The following is a 26,491-nucleotide window of genomic DNA, read 5'->3' on the forward strand; positions in this document are numbered from 1 at the left end:
TAAAAGTTTGAAAGTTGTGGGACAGTTGACTTCACAACTGCTCAAGCCCTTTGCTCTAAGCTATGAGAGTCACAGTTTCGCTGGAATGTTGGAACTTATTGAGTGAATGGTTGCTGATACAGACTTGTCAGAATCGTTAGTTCTTCGAACAGGTTACTTTCTTAATCTCATCGAGGTCCACTTCACCTGTCCTCCTTTCAGGATCGATAAATAACGTTCCAGTTAGTTCGGCGCACAATTCATCTTTCTCCTCTTTACTCTCAGAACTGACTTCGCTGCGACTTTGGGAGCTTCGTTGGAAATCAGTCTGTGTGATGTCAGAAACGTTTGGAGGCCTGGCAATTGACTCTCTAAAGAATTTAGAAGCCCCCTATCAACAAGGGGTGGCCGTTGTATTCGTCAATGAGTTTAAATACAAGGACTGCTTCAACGCCACTATTGTTTCTCTGCTGAAGCGCTGCGTAGACAGCTGGGCTACTAACACGAGTGCAACAATCCAACACAGTACAGTTAAGAAGTTTGATTCTCAATTACATGGTTTCAAATTGAGTCCCGCTACCCTGCACTTTGATCAAGTGTCTTTAACTATAACCCTGGGTTGATCAAAGCCTTGTGAATGGATTTAGTGGGAAGAAACTTATACAAGCCCGGCGTGTACATGTGTGTGTGTGTGTGTGTGTGCCTCCTTGGCTTGACATTGCATGTTAGTTGTAGAGTGTCACTGTCATACAAGCGGAGTCAATCGTTTCCAATCTTCCATAGAGACATGTCTTTCCATTGAGATATTACCTTGTTGGTAAAACAGGAAGGACATCCAGGCGTATAAAATTTGCGTCAACGAATTCCGTTTGACCCATACAAACATGGAAAAGTGAACGTTAAAACGATGGTGATGATAATGGTATAGCTGATTGAATTGATATGTATATTTAGTGGTAATTAATCAACCTCTCCTTAATAATGGGCAAAGGTGATTCCAGTACCATTGAGCACGGTACAGAGTCGAAACTAACTTTAATCAGGAGAGCCCTGATTAAGCAGACATAAATAATGCCCTCTAGCTGTGACCATCTTGTAGTTGAATTTTCTATCTTTCTTTTTCTTTTATCCAAACATTTATCTACTACTACATTATTCAATGTGCCTTGCTCCACTCACTTTTCTTCTCAACGGGTCTGAGATTTGATAGTGATCTGGCATCTATCTCTAGCAGTCGAGCAGCTACATAGTGAGTGCCCCACCCCTCGTAAGACAATCCTCCGAAATATTTTCTACATCTCTCTCTCTCTCTCACACACACACATACACTTCCACGATGCATCTCACGGATCCTCAGGGATGCATCATCGGTGATGTTTCGGTGGGGTGGATCTTACTGGGTTTCGGGTTTTTCAACATCAGACACCCCTAGCCGGGGTTGATCCAAATCCCAGCATGCATCCCAATAGCAGCAAACCCCTGGTCTGCTTTTTTTCATCCAAAGCCACCTAATGGCCTTCTCTGCAGCTTCAGTAATGGAATTAATGGTCTTCCTCGTTGCTGTGACAGTAACTCTAAGCCCATTCAGAGCTTTGCAGAATGAACACCCAACATACCTGCCAGCTCTAGTTTCTGCATTGTTCTACCAACAGTTGGTATTTGGCAAGCTTCTTCCACTGAGCCTTCTCCAGATTTATTGAGGAATTTTCAGGTACGTTGAATCTACCTCCATACACGTCACCAAGATTTGATAAAATAGACCCCATGGATAGAGACGTCAAAGGTAAAATGAACGCTATAGTTATTGAAAGACCGTCGTTACGTTTTTAAGATAGCCTTTTGACACGGTTTTCATTTCTATCGCTGGATGTAATGTCCCTTTGGCGTCAACGACTCAAATATTTTGTTAAAATCTGCAAAGCTGTGTATTGTTGATATTTTTCTCTGGTGTGCTACCAGTTTTTGACCTGGTAAATAAAATCACACTTCTTAAAAAAAGAAATACATATACCACAATATTAACAATGATGGTGATGCTGCTACTGCTGGAGGTGGAGATGGGAAGTGTTAAACCTCAGACAAATCGTATTTTCCAACCTACATTTATTATTCAGTGAAATCTTGCTTTCCTTATTCTTGGTTTTGGTTATTTATTTATTTAGAATAGTAACGTTATCACAGCTTCTACCTTCTACCCCTGATTGCACGTGCTTGTATATTCCTCTTCCTTTCAGTTTTTCCTCTCTTTCTCATCTGTTATATGCGAGTGTGTGTGTATACACACACATGATATATGTATATGTATATATGTACGTGCATACAAATGTGTATATATATGTGTGTGTGTGCGTGACACACTGTGTTGTTTAATCCAAGGCCAACTCTAATCCGGCCGACCTATGACCAAAGACCATTTTGCCATCTTAGAGATATGTAGGGCTGTCTGCATTATCTAATGTGTTCTGTCTTTGCAACACCGTTGCGAGAGATCTGGCAGTTATTTCTAGCAGATAGAGCAATTACGTCGTAAAGGATACACACAAACGTTTCTATGTAGTTATTTAAAAAAAAAACAATCACATAATTAAAGTGAAGGATCACTAAACACATTTCCATTGAATACCATATTTATTTTTACTAGGAAAGTGTTGACAGAGACTTCGAAGTGCATGAGTGTGTGTGTGTGTTTTCGTTCTTCTCTAGAATACCAATGTGTTTACACGATCAAAATAACAATCTAATTGACAACACGTGAAGATGTAAACACATCGTCATCATAGTAAAAATTCTTTCTATATTTTCTGTTTTACGTTTTACTGCAAGAATCTTGTGGAGAGCAACATGACACCTGTTATTATTCACTGGAATGAGAGTGGTTGTTTTTAATTAGGCAAGAAGGAGAAGATGGAATATCATTCTATCAGTTCTTACTTTTTACTATTTACCCATATTATGTGTGCGTGTGTCATTCCTATACAATGGAGTCGGATATTATCTGGTACGCCCAAAACTGTTTGTTTCTTTGGAACTTGTATGGTTTTAAGTATCGTAGATTACGAATCTGAAAAAAAGAAAACAAATGTATGCTAGTGGAGATGGTGGGGAGGGCTGTTTTTCCGTAATTTTTTTCAAAAAATTGTCGATTCCCCACCTAAATTATGTTTTAAACATCTGAGATTGTGATTCTTTGAAATTATTCACAACGTAAAACCGAAAAATGTTAAAAAAAAAACAAAAAAAAAAAACGCAAACCTGAAAGTTTACTGCAAAGGAAAGGATGTAAAAATCCTTTGTCCTGCTACCATTATATTTATCAATTTTTCAAATTTGTTGTCTATGGTGCTTAAAACACACAGTCTGAAGAAATTACAGCATTTGGTACAATTGATAATTTCCGACTCTATTCCATAGGAATACCATATGTATTTGTGTGTGTGTGTGTGTGTGTGTGTAGACACGCACATATATGTACATATGTATATAATTAGAGGTGTCAGTTTCATTATTTATCAACGTTGCCTAACAACATAGTTGAGTTTCAGTCAGTCACAGTTACTCAGACTAAAACAATTATTTTGGTTACTGTATAACCAGGCAGAGTAAGGCGTTAAGCTGGCAGAATCGTCATCATGCCAGGCAAAATGCATAGTGGTATTTCATTCATCTTTACGTTCTGAGTTCAAATACTGCTGAGGTCGATGAAATAAGCCCCAGTTCAGTACTGGGGTGGATGTGATCGACTTACCCCCTCCATTGAACCTGCTGGCCTTGTGCCAAAATGTAAAACCAATATTTAGTTAGAGTCCATTTCATTCTGAATTCAAACCCTACCAGGGAAGATTTTTACCTTTCATCTATCCAGGGATGCTAAAATAAAGTATCTCTAGATTATTTGATTTCCAGCCTTGTGCTTATCTTAGAAATAATAATAATCCTTTCTACAAGGCCTGAAATTTTGAGGGAAGGAGATAATTGATTATATCAACCCCAGTACTTTACTGGTACTTAATTTATTGACCCTGAAAGGATAAAAGGCAAAGTTGACCTCAGCAGAATTTGAACTAAGAACGTGCAGACAGACTAAATGCCACTAAGCATTATCCTGGTGTGCTAACAATTCTGCCTGCTCACCGCCATAATAATACTAATAATATTAATAATCCTTTCTACTATTGGAACAAGGCCTGAAATTTGAAGGGAGAGGACAAGTTGATTGCATCAACCCCAGTGCATAACTGGTACTTATTTCATTGGCCTTGGTGAAATTTGAACTCAAAATGTAAAGACAGACAAAATGCTGCTAAGCATTTTGCCCTGCATGCTAATGATTCTGCCGGGTCACTGCCTTAGAAATAATAATAACAAGAGTTCTCAGATAGCACAAACCTCCACCAAGGCAACACCAACTGATTAGCCAGAGAATATCTGAAATAAACTCGACTGCTCTCACAAACAAGAATACTGAAAAATGAAACTGACTGCTCTCAAAAATGAAGTAAAAAAAACAGGAAAAACAATCCAGAATCCTTGTCCGGTACCAGATTGATCTCAAAATCTAATCAGTTCATGCCAGTCATTAGACCAAACATCCCTGAATGTTTCATCTGAATCCATCCAGTGGTTCTTGAGATATCTTGCCCATGGACAAACAAGAAAACATGACTGAAAACAATACCTCTGCCTTCGCTAAGGCAAGGTAATAATAATATCAATAATCCTTTCTACAATAGGCATGAGGGCTGAATTTTGAGGGGAGGGGAACAAGTTGATTACATTGACCCCAGTGTATAACTGTTACTTATTTCATCAGCCCTGAAAGGATGAATGGCAAAGTTGACCATGGTGGAATTTGAACTCAGAACATAAGGATGAATAAAATGCTGTTAAGCATTTTGCCTGGTGTGCTAACATTTCTGCCAGGTCACCATGTTAACAATAATAATAGTAATAATAATAATAAAAGTAATAACTCTTTGTACTATAGGCACAAGGTCAGGAATTTTGCGGGAGAGTGTAGTTACTTATTGACACCAGTGCTCAACTGGTACATGTATTTCATCAATCTCAAATTATGAAAAGCAAAGCCAACCTTGGCAGAATTTGAATTCAAAACATAAAGATGGATGAAATGCCACTAAATAATTTGTCTGGCATGGTAACAATTCTACTAAGAATTATTATTTAGCATTTGGTAGTTTCAGGCAGATTTCTACTGCATCACCTGCTATACCTCTGTTGCTGAGATGTGCTCAACATTGTGTGTTCTTTTTTGTTGTTAGGGGAGTACAAACTCTTCCCTGTATTGTATTGCATTTGTTTATTTTGTTATGGGGTTTCGTCGCAGTCTTTTGTTGTATTACTGTTTGTATTGTGCTGTGTGTACAATGCAAATTGTGTTCTTCTGTTAGGTATCTGCCCTGTAGAGTACATGTTGTGGAGGTGGTTTATTTTATTGGATATTTACTGTATAGAGTCTGTCTTTTGTTTGTGGATTGTTTTATTTGAGCTGTACTATTGAATTGACACTGTCTTGCGTAGGATGTGGGCTGTTCCTAGCTGGGCTATTTTTGGGGTACTCTGCATTGTGGGTCCAGGTATAGCTTCTACATTTTTGTTCATACATTTTAGTATCAGTGTTCTAGTTATTGCTGGTATTGTTTTCACCTTCGTGCCCCACATCTTGGATACTTCAATTTTGAGGTATTTTATTATTATTATTGCTCAACATTTGGTAGTTTCAGGCAAATTTCTACTACTTCACCTGCTACATCTCTGTATTGCTGGTGTGTGTGCAGCATTGTATTCTTTGCTGTTCTTGGGAGTGTGCAAACTCTTCCCAGTATTGTATTGCATCAGTTTTTTTTATTTCTCTTGAGGTGTGGGTGCAGTCTTTTGTTGTATTACTGTTTGTATTGTGTTGAGTGTGTAATGTATTGGTTTACTAGATAGCTGGTGGAAGTTTATTTCACTGAATAATTGCTGTATAGAGTTTGTCTTGTGTTTATGGGTTGTTTTGTTTAGGTTGTATTATTGAATTGATAGTGTCTTTATTATTATTATTAATATTATTATTATTTTCCTCTACCAGGGGAATTTCATACATGCAATACAAAAATGTAGACATAGGGGTTATAAATGTGTGGAATGGACAGAAATAAAGTTATATAAAAATAAATTGAATGTCACAGATGTTAATTTAATATATTATTGAACATTTTAAAAAATTGATAATAAGAAAGTATAGATGTAATGGACATAGTACACTAATATTTGCTTCTGCCACTTGTCTTTTGATTCTCAGGCAGTGTTTATGCTTTTAATGTTGTTCATACTGCCATGTGAAATGGAACTGCCCAGGTGTCAGAACCATAATGATAACTGTTAGGTAGATGATGATGGAAGTATATGTTTGATGTGTTTGTTGTCTGTGAATATTTTATATCTTGTGTTCTGGTTGTTCTAAGTTGTCCTTCATTATCATAAGTTTGAACTTGTTTAGGGGTTCTTTGTTTCTTGGATTTTGAAAGATTTTGCTGTCTGTTATACCATACATTGATATTGTATAATTGTTCTTCATAGTGACCCTAATTCTGGGTTTCTAGTTTATGGAGGCTTTGTTGCAAATACACACACACACACACGCACACACACACACGCACACACACACACACACACATAGGCGCAGGTATGGCTGTGTGGTAAGAAGCTTGTTTCCCAACCACATGGTTCTGAGTTCAGTCCCACTGTGTGGTACCTTGGGCAAGTGTCTTCTACTATTGCCTTTGGGCTGACCAAAGACTTGTGAGTGGATTGGTAGATGGAAAACTGAAAGAAACCCATCGTATATATATATATATATATATATATTTATATATATATATATATATAACTCCAAGAAAGTTAGAGGTTGTGAATCCAACCCAGTAAATAAATAAGTTAACATAATATAATGTCTAAAAGTTGATGAACCACTTATTGTTCTCCTCCATTTTCTTATTGCTATATATATATATATATGTGTGTGTGTGCATGTCTGTGTTTGTTACCCCTATCGCTGCTTGACAACCAGTGTTGGTGTGTTTATGTCTCTGTAACTTAGTGGTTTGGCAAAACAACCAACAGAATAAGCACAAGGCTGATAAAAATAAGTCGTGGGGGGTTTATTTGTTCGATTAAAACCCTTTAAGGCAGTGCTCCAGCATGGGCACAGTCAAATGAATGAAACAAGTAAAAGAATAAAAGAATATATGTATGTATATTTGTGTGTATGTGTGTGTATTCATGTCTTGTCTTGACATCATGTGTTATTCATTCCCAATATTCCAATATTCTACAAAAACATGTTAGGCTAAGGGAAAATATTACTTTGCTAGGAAACAGGTATGAGTTGATGACCAGAGGAAGGGCATGAAGCTGTTGAAAATCAAGTTCAATGAACTTCATCCAACTCATGCAAGCATGGAAAAGTAGACGTTAAAATGATGTTGATTACACATCGGTCTTGGTCGAAAAGTACAACCACTAGAGGAATTGAACTCGAAATGCAGAAAGACAGCTCTAAATACCGCAAATGGTCTTGTTCCACATTTTACTGTCTGAAGCTCTGTTGTACTTTTTATAGTAGCATATCACCTGTGGTGTGTGTATCTGCGTGCATACACAGCCATGTGTGAGAGAGTGAGTATTGTGTTTATATGTCCCTGGCCATATGTTTTCAAGGTATAATGTTAATAGCAACATACAGTCACGTTTATTATGTAAGTCTTATTACTTGGCAAACTTGTATAACTCCTCCTCCTCCTAATGCTGCTGCTGTTGTGATTTAACTTCTATTTTTAGTCACTACCTCTATTTTTCTCAGTGTAAATCTCGTGATAACCTTTTACTTTCTGAACACATTTCATTGCCAATGTCTTTTTTTTTTTTTGATTACACATTGCTGTCAGTAGTTGTAGTATTGGTAGTAGTAGAAGTTGTGTAGTGGCTATGGTTGTGGTAGTTGTTGTGGTGGTTATTTAGCCTTATAATCAAAGGAATTTCAGATGTGACCATCCTGTTTTTTTCTGAGAAGGGAACCAACCTTAAACCACATATCCAACATATTCTTTTCTAAGAAAGGATGAAATCTGAGTACATTAGCTACTATTTCTAGTAGGTCAAGCCACCATGTAGAGGCTTCTTTGTTGCTCTGCATAGAGATGGTGGTTGTGGTGATAGTATAGTAGTAGTAGTAGTAGTAGTAGTAGTAGTAGTTTCATTGCAAGTCAATCCCATTTGGGCAGACTTATGATCAAAGGGAATTGCAGCCATGACCATCCAAAGTTTTTCTGTGTACAGCAAATCCAGGACCATTTTAACTAATGTACATGTTTTTTAAGACAGTAGATTTGTGATTTGAGGGAGATTTGGCAAGTCAAGCAAGCAAAATACAAGCTCATGCTTAATAGTGATTGTGGTATAACATGTACATCTCAATATCTTTTCTGAGCCATCTTTCTCTTTCTCTCTCACATTATGTCCACTCCATACTAGTATTTTTCAAACCACACCTCCATCTTTGTTTATTACTCCCTACATTTACCTCTACCCCCATTTCTACCCATCATTTACTCTCCTTTCACATCACTTTGTATCTTGAGCTGCTCTGGCATTTAGTCACTACCACATCTATCTTCTTTCCAGTTATTCTCACCCACCCTTATGTAATGTAGTGTTGGCATGTATCCCCTGTATAGCAAGACACCTGAGCTTTATCCCTCCGTCTTACTTCTTAGCCTCCACACCTGGCATACAACCATCTCCCCACTCTCGATATCCCTCCTCCACTTAGTTGTGGGGACTTTTTCCTGTTCTTTCTTGCAAGTTACTTGGTAACCTCACTAGTGTTAATGTCACAAGAAAAGCACCAGTACACATTATAAAGGGTTGGCATTAGGAAGGGTGTCCAGTCATAGAAACATGCTAAAATTGACATTGAAGCTCAGTACAGCCCTGCAGCTTGCCAGATCCTGTCAGACTGTCTACTTTCCATGCTGGCATGGAAAGTGCACATTAAATGATGATGTAGTGTTTATCTGTATGTCCCAGAAACTAATCGAAAAGATTTATGTTGCACAGATGCAGAAGAATGAAAGAAAGTGAGAGAAAAAGACTAAGTTACATCTATATATACCTACATGAAACTTATGGACATATACAGATATGTATACAGATATGTGTAAATGTTAGGGTTAATAAGTACTTTACATTATAAAGTACCCAGTCCACATTGTAAAGTGGTTGGCACTTGGAAGCACATCCAGCTTTGTCTGCGCCTATATACATATATGTATGACAAGCTTGTATCAGTTTTCATCTACTGAATTCACTCGTCAGGTTTTGTCAGCCTAGAGGTAGAGTGGAAGACACTTGCTCAAGGTGTCATGCAGTGATACTGAACTCAAAACTGTATGGTTTCAGACATAACTTCTTAACCACATAACTATGCCTGTACCTAACATTATGCAAGTTTTTTTGGCTATAAAATATTCTATTCTTTTTTTCATATAAGTCTAAGACCCTTGGCTACTAGAGATAAAATCAGACAATTGTTATACTGATGACGGCTATTTTGCCAGAAATTTGTGTCCACAACTATCCTCTTTTTTTCATACAATAAATCTATCCTTTTTCATATCAACTTTGGAGAATACTTGAATCTTGAGAATATCTTCCCTTCTGAAGTGGAGTTTATCTTAATTGCTATTTGGTAATTATGATACCTCTTCTGGACACACAGATAATTTTAATAAATCAAAAATTTATGTTGTATGACATCTAGTGTACCTGTAGTTGTCTTTATATGCACACACATACATCCATAAACATTGAATTGACACACATACACAAAATGAATTGTGATACAGTTTGTTTAAAAACCTCATTTATTATGTGCATACTTGTCCTACTTACATCTTTATTTATATTTTATTTCTAGGTTGGATTATCATATAATATCACGCCTATGTTTGCTTGCCAGTATTAGGCAGCTAGCCAATTTTTGCAAATATAGTATATTACATAACGTTTGTTCAAATTATTTCTCATGCACAGCTCTGAGTCCCTGCAGGGTTTTGTGGTATTCAGAATATGACATTGTACTCTTTCTGTCAATTCACCTGCCTTCATATTTCCCTCCATCTATATTAATAATGTATTTATTGTTGTTTGAGAAATTCTATAGTTCTTGACAACTAAAGATTCTTTTGTTGTTTTGGTATCTGATTGTATCATGGAATCTCTTCAAATATCTGTTTTCTACAGTTCTATGTTTAAGAAATGGGGAATTATGTACATTATTTACGATTGACGGATATTTGTCCTCATCTTGTTTGTTGTTAACACAATGTTTCGGCTGACATACCCTCCAGGTGTCTTGGGGAAATTTCGAACCTGGGTTCTCATTCCTAAGGCATTTTTTGATGTTGTTGTTGTTGTTTTCTGACTACTCGGAAAAACTGGCAAGTCTTATAAGTGATGGTAGCTAGAGCAAGGTAAATAAAGACCCTACTTTGAAAACAGAGAGGAAGTTGTCACAGATCTTGATCAAGAACAAGGATCACTTTACACCAATGAAGTACAGACAACTGACTCAACACTACAGTAAACTACCACACATTTACGGTCTTCCTAAGATTCACAAAGATAGTATTCCATTAAGACATATAGTGAGTTGAAGAGCTTCAGCATGAGATCCACTGAGCCGCTTCCTTGTGGATATAATCAGTCTATTAGCAGGAAAGTCAACATTGTACGTGAAGAATTCCACCCACTTCACAGAACTGATCAAAGATACCCCCATTGAATGCAACCAAATGGTGAGTGTAGATGTGATAAGTCTGTTCACCTAAGTCCCAACTGGTGAAGCACTATCGGTGATTCAAGAAAAACTAGTGACAGACACCCATCTAAAAGAACACACTAGTATACCAATTAGAAACTTGATAGAAATGTTGACCTTCTGTGTAGAAACTACCTACTTCAGTATGGACACTGATATATATCGACAAGAAAAGGGTTTAGCTATGGGTTCACCATTATCACCAATAATAGCCAATATATACATGGAATACTTTGAGAATTTGGCTTTAGGATCAACACCACCAAAACCAACCTTATGGCGGTGATATGTTGATGATACCTTCATACTCTGGCCCCACCAGGAAGATGTCCAAGTGCTGTTAGATCATGTGAACTCAATAAAGCCTTCCATACAGTTCACAATAGAAAAAGAAAAAGACAATCAGCTAGCATTCTTGGACGTATTAATAACATGCACCAAGTATGGATTCAGGACATCCGTATAATGCAAGCTGACCTTCACTGGACGACACCTCAACTACAACTCCCACCATCCATACAGTGTAAAGAGAGGGACTGCTCAGTGCCCAAAACATCGAGCAATGAATATAAGTAGCAATCGTGATACCCACCACGAAGAAATGATCAAGCTCAGTAACAATCTATTAAGCAACAACTACACCAAAAGCATACTCTCCACTCCAATTATGAAGAAAAGAGAGGATGAAACCGATAAACTGTCCACAGTCTGTCTGCTCTATGTGAAAGGCCTCTCCAAAAAGATACCAAAGATATGCGGCCCATATAACATCAGGACTGTATTCAAAAGTAATACAACACTTCGCAAATATCTCCTTTGAGTAAAACCACCAATAGAAGAGAATATGACTAAGAACTGCGTGTACTCCATCCCACGCAGCTGTGGTAGCTTATACAAAAGCGAAACATGTTGCCCCCTCAAAATAAGGGTAGAGGAACATCGCAAAGCTGTGAAAGGAGGAGATCATGTATGGAAATTCACTGGAAAATAAGAAAACTAAAAGAAGCAGCACATATGCTAGGACACAACAACCTCCTAAGCAGACCAAGTGCAGATATGAACAGCATATGGGAACTGGTATTAAAGAAGGATAGGAGAATATTAGATTTATAAGCCCTAAAATTCACTCCATAATTGCCCATGGTGTAGTGGTTAAGAGTGCGGGCTACTAACCCCAAGATCCCGAGTTCGATTCCAGTGACCTGAATAATAATTATAATAACAACAACATCGAAAAATACCTTAGGAATGAGAATGCAGGTTCAAAATTCTCCAAGACACCTGATAAAGGCTGGAGAGTATATCAGCTGAAATGTTGTGTTAACAACAAACAAGATGGATTAAATATCTGGAATCATGTTCTTACGAACCACATGGTTCCAGGTTCAGTTCCACTGCATGGCACCTTGGGCAAGTGTCTTCTACTATAGCCTCAAAGCCTTGTGAGATGGAAACGGAAAGAAGCTCGCCATATATATTTATATATATATATATATGTGTGTGTGTCTGTGTTTATCACCCCCCCCCCCAACATCGCTTGACAACTGATGCTGGTGTGTTTACATCCCTATAACTTAGCGGCTTGGCAAAAGAGACCGATAGAACAAGTACTGGGCTTACAAAGAATAAGTCCTGGGGTCGATTTGCTCGACTAAAGGTGGTGCTCCAGCATGGCCACAGTCACATGACTGAAACAAGTAAAAGAGTAAAGAGTAATGTAAATAATGTATCTGTTTTCTGTTTCTTTCTTGCTTCAAAAAAACAATTCATATAAGAAATAGAAATAGTCATATTTGATGTGAATCCAACTCTTGTTATATTACATATTGCCCAAATATTTTATCTGTTTTTATGTTCAAACAAGCCAGATCTGGTCTCTCACACCTATCCTACAATGTTATTCTAAAAATGCAACAATAACATTATTGAACTCTCAAAGTTAATTCAAAACAATGTGAAAAAATAAGTTCTGTGTTTGATAGAAAAATCTGAATGCTAAAAGGTTAATGACTATTTTTCCATGCTTGCATGGGTCACACAGTGATTATTGAGGCAGATTTTATACAGCCAGATGCTCTTCCTGTCAACAGCCCTTACCTGTTTCCAAGCAAGGTGTTCATTAAATATCTTTACAGCTTGCACAATTTATTGTATCGTCTAGATGTTTGCAACCAATGGAACCCAAGTGGTAATGTTCTGATGTTTCTAATAAAACTACTCTGTTGAGTTACCCTTATTTTTCATTTTTTTTTTCAAATTGTAAAGGCAATTTATGGATACCCTGTATTTTACCTTGGTTGATAGGTTTTACATAGAAGACTGGTAATGAATAACATTACCTGCATGATGGTAATGATGCTTGTTTACAACCATTGCATGATGATGAGACAAAAGTACACACACACACATATTGCTAACGTGATAAGAATTTAGAAACTTGAGAGAATGTGAATAATTCAATTTTCACAGTTGAATTAGACAAAGCTATAAATAAAAAGCTTGTAAATATTGGGTTAAAATACCTTTTGAAGAGAAAAAAAATCAAAGGTTTCAACATTTTCCATCCAGAATATTTTTTAACCCAATACTTACTTACTATTATTTACAGTTCTATCTACTTTAATTTCACTTGTGAAAAATGAATTTGTGTGTGTGTGCTTGCGTGCGTGCATGTTAGGTTGCTCCGAAAATTCTGAGCATTTTTAAGCTAAATCTTTTAACGCTTCATTGAACACACCTGAAACGTAACACAACCAAAACTTTGGCATTGCTTGAAGTGGTAGTGCATCTCTTTGTTCCTGGCTAAAAATAGATTTATCTTCCATTCTGGTTACCCTTTATTGACATTTGAAATGGATAGCCAAAAATTTCATATTCACATTGTAATGCTTTCCTTTTTCTAAAAAAAGGAGGAAATGCTGCAAAGACTTGTAAAAGCATTTGTGAAGTTTATGGTGATGATGCTGTAGGTGAATCAACTGTTCGAAGGTGGATTGCAAAATTTAGAGCTGAGCAGTTTAGCTTGGAAGATGATAGTTGCAGTAGAAGACCTTCAAAATTGGATGAAGATGTTTTGAAGGCAAAAATTGAAGAAAACTTAAATATCATGACTAGAGAACTTGCAGAGGATTTGGAAATTTCTAAAAGTATGGCTTATGAACACCTAGTGAAGCTAGGATACATTTCTCACTATAATGTAAGGGTCCCTTGCAAACTCTCAGAAAAAATTGCTTGGACAAGTATTTTGTTTGTGATATGCTTTTGAAATGGAATGAAAGCCTGCCTTTTTTAAAACAATTTGTAACTGGAGATGAAAAATGGATTGTGTATGAAAATGTAGTGTGAAGAAGATCCTGGAGTTTGTGTAAGGATCCCCCAAAACAACAACCAAAGATGAATATCTATGCCAAAAAAGTTATGCTTTGTGTTTGGTGGGATCATAAAGGCATTATTTATTATGAGCTTCTCCTACAAAACTAGCCCATCAATTCTGATGTGTACTGTTGTCAGCTGGGTAATTTGAACCAAAATATCAAAGAATTGAGGCTGGAGATTACCAACAGGAAAGTGGTAGTGTTCCAACAAGACAATGCCCAACCACGTATCTTTGGCTACTCGAACAAAGGTACATGAGTTTGCTTGGGGTCTCTTAACCCATCTACCATATTCTCGTGATATTGTGTCATCTGGCTACCACTTGTTTTTGTCTCTACAGAACTCGTAAGAAAAAACATTTAACGATTTAGATGGAGTCAAAATACCAAATTTTATGCTGATTGAATAGTTAAATTGCCTGATAGATGGGTAAAGGTCATTAATAATAATGGAAATTATTTCATTGAATAAAATTTTTTGAAAAGTCAATTATTTATACCCCTTTTTGCATATTAAAAAAATGCTCAGAACTTTTTGAACAGCCTAATATATATATATATATATATATATAGATTCAGATGAATTAAGTACCTAAGTTGAGGCACCAGAATTTAGTACGGTATTATCCGTGCAATTTCAAAATAAGATGATTAAAATCAAAATAAGCAAAAAGGATATCCAGAGGTAATGCAGTACGATCGTTTGAAGAAATTCCATTTAACCATGGAGTTGCTTGAAATGATTGTACTGCATTACCTCTGGATATCCTTGTTGCTTATTTTGATATATATATATATTTATATATATATACACACACACACATGCGCGAGTAAGCACATAAATGCAAAACAAGATGGAAGAAATAGCACTCAGATTCCAATGGTAGACAATTGCAGCGTGGAAGGTGTTTGTAAGCCATTTAAGAAACACACAAAAGCCATTCGATTCACTTCAACGTTTAAGTTTAATTTGTCAAAATATTTTCGTCGCTTTAAGACCGCGACCTGTTCACTGACAAATGCAGCACGGATTTTTGTCAGTGAACAGGCCGCGGTCTTAAAGCGACGAAAATATTTTGACAAATTAAACTTAAATGTTGAAGTGAATCGAATGGCTTTTGTGTGTTTCTTAAATGGCTTACAAACACCTTCCACGCTGCAATTGTTTTCGTTTCAGCAGACGATCTCAGATCAAATAACTTGCTATGCAAGTACATCTCTGTAATTCCAATGGTAGAGCAATATGCTTTTCATTAAAGCCGAAAAATCTTTACAAACTGTTACTTAGAATTTCACATTGCTATTCATTAGGCAGTTGTGATCAGAGTATGATTGCCACTGTCCCATGATTGGTAACATGAAACTCCGAGTAACAATTTGTAAAGATTTGTTTTGGCTTTGATAAGTACATATGCACACATACTTACAGCAGGCTTCTTTCAGTTTCCACCTTATAAATCTACTCATAAGGTTTTAGTAGAATGCACTCACTCAAGGTGCTGTACAATGGGACTGAAACTGAGACCGCATGGTTGTTAACCACACAGCAACAGTATGTATCTTAATAACTTGGTAAAAAGAAAAAGCAAAACAAAATTTAGTAAATAAAAGAATTAATTTTTTAAAGTTTTTTTTTTAGTAATTATTGATTAAATTAGAAATTCTTTGCCTTATTAGTTTGAGAAGCAGATCACTAAGTGAATCAAGCAGTCAAGCATTTAATCTAGTTTAAAGCCATGTCAACTAATTTTTTGGTGAGCAGAGTCATCGGATGGAGAAAATGAAGATGGTGGGGGCATTAAGTGGGAAAGTCATATCATTAAAATAGAAAGAAACTGAAGTGGGGTGGAGTGTAGTTACCTTTAGGACGACATACTTGACTGAAAAGTTTTCTTTTCACTTGTTTCAGTCATTGGACTGCAGCCATACTGGAGTAACTGCCTCGAGGGCTTTTAGTTGAACAAATTAGCCTGACTGTTTTTTAAGTCTGGTAATTGTTCTCTCAGTCTCTGTTGTCAAAACGTTAAGTTATGGGGACACAAACAAACCAACACCAGATGTCAAGTGGTGGTGGAGGACAAATACAAAGATAAAGAAACACACACATTCATATATGTATATGTGCTTGTGTGTGTGTATATGTATGGTAGATGGAAGATACAAGAATTTTTATTGATCACAACAATTGTTTCGACACATCAAGCATCAATCCCTCATGGGTGGGGTACTTAGCAACTGGTTCAGGAGCATTTGACAGTACAGATGTGTCTCTTCAGGTGATAAATAGATACAACTTGCTAAAATAACAGTTCCACAATGTATCTTCTCATTTTGTGTAAAGAAAAGCAGCAAATTAAAGGATATAGTATTGTTTGTATAGAAGATTGAAATTAAAATAACAGATGCAAAAAAGGAATGAACACGCAATACACACACACACACACACACACACACACACACACACACACACACACACACACTATTATTTAACATCCGTTTCCATGCTGGCATGGGCTGGATGGTTCGACTGGAGCTGACCAGCTGGAGAGCTGCTCCGAGTCCAATTGTCTGTTTTGATATGGTTTCTATGACTGGGTACCCTTCCTATCACTAACCACTTTACAGTGTGTTGGGTGCATTTTATGTGCCACTAGGACAGATACATTCACGTGATACTGGCATGATTGAATTATACATGGCACTGGTACTGCAAGACAAAGATCTCTCAGCTGGGAGAGGGAGTGGGGCTATGGCCATAAAGGACATGCCTGCATGTACGAATGGCTATAATTTACTTAACTTGACATTCTCAAGTACAGCAAATTTCCACAAGTCCTGGTCCCTTAGCTCTTCTGTGAGGCCCAGCATCTGATGATACACACACACACATCTTATATACATGCTAGGCTTCCACACACTTTCTGTGTATCAAATTTACTCACAAGGCATTGGTTATCCCAGGACTATAGTAGAAGACACTTGCCCAAGGAACTAAACTTGTGCAATGGAACTAAACCCAAAACCATGTGGTTGCAAAACATGCTTCTTTACCATACAGCTATACCTGCATCAAAAGATATGATTGTAAGTTCAAACTCTGTTGTAGTCATTGTATTGTATGTCCATTCATAGCACAAAAAAAGCATGTCATTGTCTTTAACAGACTGACTTCACAGTTGATATTGTTTGATGTTAACTAAAATTTAAAAAACTTCCTCCTCCTGGCAGCAAACCACTAAAACTTATGCTTCAATGACTCATGCAAATCTGAAGTTACTGAACCATTTAACTAATAACATCATGCTTCACTGGAAATATGAATTCAAAAACAACAACAATCTTAATTGCTACTTCTCTTTTTGTTTGTTAGTCTAGAATTGAAAGCTCTTCTAAACTTGAGGTAACAATTATTTAGATTTCTTAGACTGATTGATTGGGCTTACTGAGGCTGGATAACAGGACTGAGATTGGATAATAGGACTAACTGTAACTGAGAGATAGTGGTAACCTAAAATGGGTGATAGGGATAATGGAGGCTGAGTGATAGGGCTCATTGTTCACAGGTGAGATTTTATCTGCATTTAAATTTGGAACCATTCTCTTAAAAAGTCTCTAATACTCCTACCCTATATGAAAACAAGCCTGTTTAATCCTTAAGACAAGCTTGGCTTAGATAGAAATTGATTTGACACAGAGTTTTACAGCTGGATGCTCTTCCTGTTACCAAACCTTACCTATTTTCCAAGTAAAGGATTTTTTTCATTTATTTACATCTGTGTAAAGAAGTGCCAATCTCTAACTGTGGAGGGAACCTGTGGAAGAGGTAGACCCAGGAAGACATGGGATGAGGTGGCAAAGCATGATCTTTGAACGTTGGGCCTCATGGAGGTGATGACAAGTGATTGAAACCTTTAGCGATATGTTGAGCTTGAGAAAACTCATCAAGCCTAGTGAAATCATAGTATTGGCTGATGTCAGTGGCACATAAAAAAAACACCCATTACACTGTTGGAGTGGTTGGTGTTAGGAAGGACATCCAGCTGTAGAAACCATGCCAAACCAAACTGGAACTTGATGCAGCTCTCCAGCTTACCAGTTCCTGTCAAACCATCTAACCCAAGCTAGCATGGAAAGCAGATGCTTAATGATGATGATGATGATGACACATACATATTACAAGGGGCTTCTTTCTTTTTCTGTCCACCAAATCCACTCACAATTCTTTGATTGTTTTAGGGCTATAGCAGAAGACACTTCCTTAAGTGCCATACAGTAGGGCTGAAATATAGTTGGGAAGCAAACTTGTTAATCACACAGCCAATGATAATGATATGACAGGCTTCTTTCAGTTTCCATCTATCAAATCAATCCACAAGGGCATTGGTTGAGGACACTTGTCCAAAGTGCAGTGCTATGCAACTGAACCTAAATGATGTGGTTAGAAAAAAAAACCTCTTAAATATACAGCCATGCCTGCTCCTGTGTGTATATGTGTAAAATGATAATAAACCTGATACTTCAATCATTATATAATTATTCAAGATGTTATATATTTATAATCCACAAACCTCAATTTATTATTCAATTACTAATTACCGAAGTCTTCTTTTATGTTGTGAATTAAGATGTGTATATATGACCTTTGACACAGATGTGTGCATATGACCTTTGACACAGATGTGCATATATGACCTTTGACTCAAATGCGACCTTTTGTTTTCCTTCTGTAGATAATGGATCCTAAGAACTGGGTGTGTCAGGTCCATAGACTGGGTGTTTACTATTTCTATATGCTATAGAATAGATAAATAAACTGGTGTTGGGTTACTTGGTGAAATAAGCAAGGAGATAAAAGATTGGACTACAAAATCAAAGATCAGAAGTTCAAATCTGCTGCAAGTATTTTGTTGTGTGTCTTGATTTCCCATATGATTGCCTTTGTTCACCTGGTGTCATCCAGTTAGCCAGCATGGAAAACAGATGTTAAACTATCATTATGTTAATTTCATCATCATCATTGTTTAACATCTATTTTCCATGCTGGCATGGGTTGAATGATTTGACAGGATCCAACAAGCTGTTGTTTTGTGTCAAGCTCCAATATCAGCTTGTGGCATGGTTTCTATGGTTGGATGTCCTTCCTAATGCCAACCACTTTACTGTGTGTAGTGGATGCATTTCTCACACCACTGACACTAGTGATGTTACCAAGTAAGTTGCATAACTGGAAAAGAAAAGGAATAAGCCTCTTTAATTAAGTGCAGGGTAGGGGCTATTTGAGAGGGGGAAGGTGACTTTGTACAAGGTGCTGATGATGGGAATTAAAATATGATAGGAGGACAAGCATAGGTGTCTTGCTGTAGAAGAGAAGATACATGGCTACCCTCCATTATATAAGGGTGGGTGGGAGTAGCTAGGAAGAAATGATGGTAGCAATGGGATGCCAGAGCAAACTATTTAAATAAACACAATTTACCATCTATAGTAATTATACTAGTTACAATAATGAATGTAATAATTAATGATATTTATACAAATAATACTAATAAATATAATTATAATAATAATAGTGATAATATTAATGACGGGTATAAACCCAAAATAAGTGAAATACCTCTGAATAGATAATGTATGCCATACAGCAAAATGTAAACAGAACTGCTACAATTAATTGTAATCTGAATAAAGATTTTAAAACCATGCTTCAACTGTAATACCAGTAGAAGTGATTATAAGACCAGAATTCAATTCAATTCACTTGGATTTAAAAAGTAACACTATCACCTTCAACTGAATTCCAACACAGGATGCTTGTTTGAATTAGTTCACTTTGAAAACATCATGAATGATGGACCCTTGATAAAATTACAGCAACTAGGATGCATAATTGCATACAGAGCAATATGCAGTCACTGCATTAGAAACATATGTTGGTCAATGTTATATATGCTGTAGAAAACTTTTTAAAAAGAAGTTTGGGATGTGAATAAATCTCCATTTACCTCTTGGTTATCAGTTATATACTCTATGGAATATTTGCAGTTCTGAATAGGAATACAGAACTACCTGACATGTGAAACTTACAAGTACCAGTATCTCTTTAAGCTTGAGTACTTTGTAATTGGACTGTGGTGGATTGCCAGCATCTATATCAATTTGTGAGATAATATGATATCCACTAAGATAATATATATCTTTTATATATATGTGTGTGTGTGTATAATAATAATCCTCTCTACTGTATGCACAAAGCCTGAAATTTTGGAGGAGGGGTCTAGTTGATTACATCAGCCTCAATATTTCACTGGTACTTAATTTATCAATCCTGAAAGGATGAGAGGCAAAGTTGACCTCAGCAGAATTTGAACTCAGAATGTAGCAACAGACGAAATACTGCTAAGCATTTTGCCCAGAATGCTTATGCCTTAATGATGATAATATTTATAATAATCCTTTCTACTAAAGGGGAGGGGACTAGTCACATCGACCCCAGTGTTTCACTGGCACTTAATTCCTTGACCCTGAAAGGGTGAAAGGCAAAGTTTACCTCAGTAGTATTTGAACTTAGAATGTAAAGGTGGACGAAATTCCACAAAGCATTTTGCCCAGTGTGTTAATGATTCTGCCAGCTTGCCGCCTTGATGATGATAATGATAAAAATAATAATAATAATGGTTTCAAATTTTGCCACAAGGGCAGCAGTTTTGGGAGAGGGGTTGAGTCGATTACATTGATCCCAGTGTCTAACTGGTATTTATTTTATTGATCCTGAAAGGATAAAAGGCAAAGTGACCTGGGAGGAATTTGAACTCAGAACATAGCGATGGGCAAAATACCACTAAGCATTTTGTCCAGCTTGCCACTTTAATAATAATAATAAAAAAATAATAATGATAATAATAATAAAATAATAATGATAATGATGATGATAATAATAATAATAAAATAATAATAATGATAATGATAATAATAATAATGATGATAATAATAATAATAATAATGAGATTATTGTATACAGTGGTTACATGTACTATATATGTGTGCATCTGCATGAGGGTGTGTGTATGATATTTGAAGGAGATTTGGCTGCTGTTACTAGCATATTGATGCCATGTAGAGGCTCCTTTATTGGCTTGCATGGATATCTTGGTGCTGGGTGTGAAGTAGAAACAGTATGTTTTGGTGAGTGTTATTACAAATAGCAGTAAATTAGTATACACGGTCCCTTATGAGATATATATTTGTGTGGAGCATGCACCAAGTGTACTTGTAGGGTGCATTTGTTTCAGGGCAGATATTAATCTGCTTGGCCTGACAATAAGTTATCCCGTTTGTTTATATAAGATTGAAGTATTTAGTTTTAGCTAAACTATTTTTATCTGACTAATTCTCTCCCATCTCTGTCTATCAATCAACACACATATGCACATATATGCATGTGTGTATATATATATATATATATATGTATGTGTATATGTACATGTATGTGTATATACACACACATGCACATCTGTCTATATACATGTATTCATACATATATATCATCATATGTATATACACACACACAGACATATGCATATATGTATGTATATATTGTGTGTTTGTGTATATGTGTGTGTGTGTATAATCTTTTTTTACTTGTTTCAGTCATTAGACTGCAGCCATGCTGGGGCATATTCTGTGTGTGTATGTATATACTCATTGTAACTCTGCCACAGATTTTCTCTGATTACATCACTCCTCCTCCTCTCCCCTCTCTCTGATTTCATCTTTTCCTTTCATTCTAGTTATGCCCCACCCTCTTTCTCTCTCTCTCTCCGTCTAATTATATCCCTCCTCCCCTCTCTAATATCATTACTCCCTTTTTCTCTTTGATTACATCTTCTCCCCACCTCATTATATCCCTCTCATTACATCCCCTACTCTGATTACGCCTTTCCGTCCTCTCTGTGATCTTCTTTCCTACCTTTCTCTTTTTGTCTTTGTCTCTCTCTCTCTCTCTCTCTCTTTCTCTCTCTCTGTCACCTCTAATTCTCTACTCCCCCTCTCTTTTCCTGCTTCACTAACTATTTGAGCTTGGAAGTTCTGAAGTGTTTGGAATGCTGTCTTCTTGCACAAGATGTCTGCAAGTAAATACACACACACACACACAGAGGGATAACAATGTTTGTGCCAGTCTTAACTTACTCCAAGTAGTTCAGGCCTCAGTAAATCGTCTAATTATGTGATAATGTAGGCTGATGCTTACAACATTATGTAGAGTGATGCAAATAACATCAACTACAACAATATCAACAACAATAATTATAGTTCACCAAACTCACAGTAGATGAATCATTATAAGTTTAAGGAGCAAGATATAATCAGATGAAGGGAGATAAATAGAAACACTTTAAAATTTCTGTTGCAAATACTTTGACCCTCTTTTTATATTTTTTTACATCAATTCAAATTTTCTGATGATGATGTGTGTATAGTGTTATTTTTTTTTCAACTTCTAAATGCTATTTTTTTTTGGTGGGTGGTAAGGGCTTAATTTTTTTTCCTCATTCCTCATCATAGATTCATGAGTCTGTTTGTTATAATTCTTTTTAAATTTGGCACAAACCCAGTCCAGTAATTTTGAGAGGAGGGAGCAAGTTGATTATACCAACCCTGCAGTACTTGACAGGTATTTTTTTTTTAATGCCTTTCCTCTCCCTAAAAAGATGAAAGGTAAAGTTGACCGTGGTGAAATTTGAACTCAGAACATGAAGAATTGGAGGAAATACTAGCAAAGGCATTTGTTCTGGTGCTCTACAGTGTGTGTGTGTAGTGTAGTGTCCTTTTTTTCAACTGTTAAATTCTGGGGATTTGGTGGTGGTGGTGGTGGGGGGGGGGGAACTCCCAATTTTTTTTGTTTATTCTTCATTGCCATTCGTCTTTATCTTTTATTTTTTACTTGTCTCAGTCGTTGGACTGTGACTACATTAGGGCATCACCTTGAAGGATTTAGTCAAACAAATCAACCCCAGTACTTATTTTATAAACCTGGTACTTATTCTATTGGTCTCTTTTGCCAAATAGCTAAGTTACTGGGATGTAATTAACCAATGCTGGTTTCCAAGCAGTGGGGGGTGGGGTAAAAACACACACACACACACGTGAGGGCTTCTACATAGTTTTTATCTACCAAATTAACTCACAAGTTATTGGTTGACCAAAAGCTATTGTCCAAAATGCCATATAGTGGGACACATTTGTAATAATTCTTTCTAATTTTGGCTCAAGGCCAGCCCAGAAATTTTGAGGAGGGGGGCAAGTTGATTACATTGACCTCATCACTTGACAAGTACCTTTATTTTCTTTCTTCTTTTGAACAGAATTGTTTTGGTGTAGCATTGTATGATATTAAATTAGATAAAACTTCTTAAGAACAAAACAATTTTTCATGTTGTGTTATTGTTTTTATTTTATCAATTTCCAAAGTTGACCCTGGCGAAATTTGAGCTCAGAATATGAAGAGCCAGAAAAATTACCAGTAAATCATTTGATCTGATGCTCTAGCGATTCTGCCAGCTCAATGCCTTAAAGTCTATTTGTAATAATATTCCTTTGTTGGTGGCGAGCTGGGTGAAGTGCTTAGCAATATTTTGGCTGCCATTACATTCTGAGTTCAAATTCTTCCAAGGTCGACTTTGCTTTTCATCCTTTCGGGGTCGATTAAATAAGTACTAGTTACGCACTGGGGTCGATGTTATTGACTTAATACCTTTGTCTGTCCTTGTTTGTTTCCTCTATATTTAGCCCCCTATGGGCAATAAAGAAACAAATAATATTCTCTTGTTCTAAGTAATGTTAAGTTTGTCTGTAGTGATGTGGAAATCATCCTTTCAGCCCAGGTGTGATGTGTGTATATGTATGTTTTATGGCTGTGAAGACGCACTGAAATGGTGGTAGTGGCAGTGGCTGCTGCTGTTGTTTTTATGTATCTTTACTTGGTGCAATTGTAAGTTGTACTATTTACTTCATCACTCATTTTAAATCTAGGCCAAGTACCTTCTGCTTACTTTGACTTCCTTTCGCTTCATTTTTGCCTCTTGAAACTTTATTTTTGTTTTTCTGATTAATTATTGTTGATGTTTTTTTTTCTTTTTTGATGTTGAAATTATTCTTCTAACTGACATGACTGGTTAAAACTATGCATCATTTTTGATGCAAAGTACAATATAGTTTTGCATGGATTATCACCACCATCATCATCATCATACCATTCCCTTTTCCATGCTTTCATGAATCAGACAGATTTTATTGGGGCATATTTTTCTACAGTTAGATGGATGCGCTTCCTGTCACCAACCCTCACCTGTTCAATATGAGGTAATATTTTCTCATGACCAGATATGTTTTTCATGGAAGACTGGAAATAAACAACATTGCTTGTATGACAATGATGCTCATTTACAACTATCATGTGATGTCAAGGCAAGGCAGCACAAACACACACACACACACAATGGACTTCTTTCAGTTTCCATCCAATAAATACACTCACAAGGCTTTGGTTAGCCCTGGAGCTATAGTAGAAGACACTTGCCCAAGGTACCAGACAGTGCGACTGAACCCAGAACCAAGTGGTTGCAAAGGACAGGTTGGCTGCTTGGCTTCCCTCCCTTCTAATATTTACTCATCTCTTACCTGTTTTTCCAACTTGCGAGTATCTATATTATTGTCATCTTGTTGCGATAATGCTGTGTAACAAATTTTTTATGTTTGTCTTTGATCAGTGTTATTTCCTGTTTGCTTTTATTTAGAACTCAAGGTAAATTACTACTATTCCATTCAAACTTTGCTTTTGTGTTTTGAAACTGACCTATTTTCAATTACATTTCAGACAGATTCAGTTCTGAGTTGCTGAAGCAGAAATATCGTAATAGCAAATATTCCGCTCACACTCAATACCACAGATTTGCCTGTCAGTTGCTTGACCTTAACCACTTGAGCATGTCTCTTAGTGGCTGACAATATGTGCATCTTTGATCATGAGCTCGAGTAATGGGGGAGCATCCTAGCCATGTGTCGAAACGGATTCTTTGGGGTTTGAATAAATGTAACAAAAGCAGAGTTTGAAGGAAATATTAGTCAGTTTTCATAGTTTCTAGGGAGAAGCAAATAGGAAATAACAGTTACTACCCAAGGACAAAAATTGCATGACACAGTTGTCTTCCTACTAATGTCTGTTTCCCTTTTTTAACTACTTCACCCCTTTATTCATTCTTCACTGTAACTTTGTCTCCCTCTCACTACTTCCCAATCAATATATTCAGCACCCCCAGTACACATTTAAACTCTCTCACCCCCACCCCATCCCAGTGAAGGGTCCTGCCCCAAAACCTTAGATTTTTTCCCCCCTTCTCATTGCAGTAATATAATTCATTCCACTTTGCAATCTATTTGTATTACGGTCTTGCAAGGTGTGAGGCACCCTCACAAATGCTGGTGCCATGTAAAAAAGCACCTACAACACTTTATATTCTGTGAAGTGACTGACATTAATAAGGATATCTTGTTAAAGAAACCATGTGAAGTAGACATTGGTGCATGATGCAGTCTCCTGACTTGTCATACTTTGTCAAACCATTCAACCCATTCCAGCATGAAAGCTGGGCATTTCATGATGATGATGATTGCTAGTTTCATTCAATTCTCCTTCAGTTCTATTTTGTTCCTAGTTTTTTTTTTTTTGTAAGATATCAGAAGGGAGATTTGGCTGCTATTTCTGGAAAGTCAAGCAATCTAGTAAAGGTGCCCTCATTGGTTTACTTATGGAATATATGGTTTGGTTAGAAAGCCTTAATGCATGATTCACACCCTAGCCATCTCTATTCCCAGAAAAAATAGGGATAATTAGTTTTATCTCATCAAGGACTGTTCAACCCCTCTTGCATTAGTACCATGTAAAAACCACCCAGTACACTTTGTAAAGTGGCTGGTGTTAGAAAGGGCATCCTGCTGTTGAAACCATGCCAAATGACTCATGTGAGTACCAGACTATGAGAACAGTTGTTCCCAATAGAAAATGGCTCAGACTGTGATGATTTGTCAACCTATGGGAAACAAACATAAAATGATGATGACAATTATGTTGCTGCTGCTGCTGATGACATCGATGATGCCACTGCCATTGCTAACTATGACTCTGTAATCCAAAAGAAGGATGAAGTATAAAACTGAGACTTCGATTATAGAATACTTCTTGATTCAAAATTAAGATGTTGAT

The 26,491-nt window shown here is 36.7% G+C and overlaps 1 protein-coding gene across 3 annotated transcripts in view; it reads left to right on the top strand.

Moving 5' to 3' along the window:
• LOC115230122 (junction-mediating and -regulatory protein-like) overlaps positions 1–26,491 on the top strand; it is a 67,796-nt gene that overhangs the window by 13,009 nt on the left and 28,296 nt on the right. The window lies entirely within an intron of this gene.

The sequence above is a fragment of the Octopus sinensis genome, linkage group LG2 (assembly GCF_006345805.1).
Source record: "Octopus sinensis linkage group LG2, ASM634580v1, whole genome shotgun sequence".
Taxonomy (NCBI): Eukaryota; Metazoa; Mollusca; class Cephalopoda; order Octopoda; family Octopodidae; genus Octopus; species Octopus sinensis.